This window comes from Rousettus aegyptiacus, unplaced genomic scaffold, assembly GCF_014176215.1.
Source record: "Rousettus aegyptiacus isolate mRouAeg1 unplaced genomic scaffold, mRouAeg1.p scaffold_m13_p_3, whole genome shotgun sequence".
NCBI classification, from domain to species: Eukaryota; Metazoa; Chordata; class Mammalia; order Chiroptera; family Pteropodidae; genus Rousettus; species Rousettus aegyptiacus.
Window position 1 is genome coordinate 91762321 of NW_023416306.1, and position 979 is coordinate 91763299.

Genomic DNA, 979 nt, shown 5'->3' on the forward strand with positions numbered 1-979 from the left:
AGTCATGTGGTGATTCTACCTGTCACTAATATTTACACTGTATATTCTGATGATGGACAAAGAATCAAAAATGCATCTATAGTCTCATTAGAATAATATAAAATTGACCAGAGCCAAAGCTCCATCCATTGCCTAAACTCCTTCAAGCTTCATTTTGAAGCTGAATCACAACAGAGAATTAAGTCTCCAAGGATTACTATCAATTAAAACAAAATCAAATAATCCACAGAAGCTCTGAGAATTTATTTCCTAAGGACACATATATCCTAACAAGTGACTACTGATGACATTGAATATGGCTGTGGGAAGATTCATACATATACACATGTGGATTTATTTCAGTATTCTATTTCAAATAGATGGAGCTCCCCACCACTATCGTTCAAAAGTGTCTGCCAACTGTCTTGAGTTGAACACTGAATTTCCATTTCAGTGCGCTACCTCAGGATAGGTCTTTCCCACCAAAACTGGAATTTTGCTATCTATAAGTATCAAATAAGCATCTAGAGCCGTGTCACCCTGAACAAGCCTGATCTTATCTGATCTTGAAAGCTAAGCAGGGTCGGGCCTGGTTAATACTTGGATGGGAGACCATCTACGAAGACCAGGTGCTGTAGGTGTAAAAAATAAATAAACGATAAGGGATTGAAAGCTGACAAGGTCCTTGCTAGGGTTGTCTTGCCTAAAAATAAAATAAAAATAAATAAAATAAAATAATAAAATAAAATAAAAATCAAGTAAGCACCTTAACAGAAGTCTAGTTATTTTATTTCTAGGGGCCCTGTAATCAACTAAATATAACCACAGATTCTTGCATATCAAAACTCTGATCGCCATTATTTCAGGAATTGTGTCCATCTTGTCTCGAATATAAATTGTGTCTACCTGGCTTCTACTGTTTTATCATCTCATTTTCACTGAGATAAGGAAATCCAATTAAGCTGCAGCATCCCCATCACCATCTCTACCCTGCACAGAG

At 36.4% G+C, this 979-nt stretch overlaps 1 pseudogene; it reads left to right on the forward strand.

The window, feature by feature from the left end:
- The first annotated feature begins 501 nt into the window (after positions 1-501).
- Positions 502-620, forward strand: LOC118600841 (annotated as a pseudogene).
- The last annotated feature ends 359 nt before the right edge of the window (positions 621-979 follow it).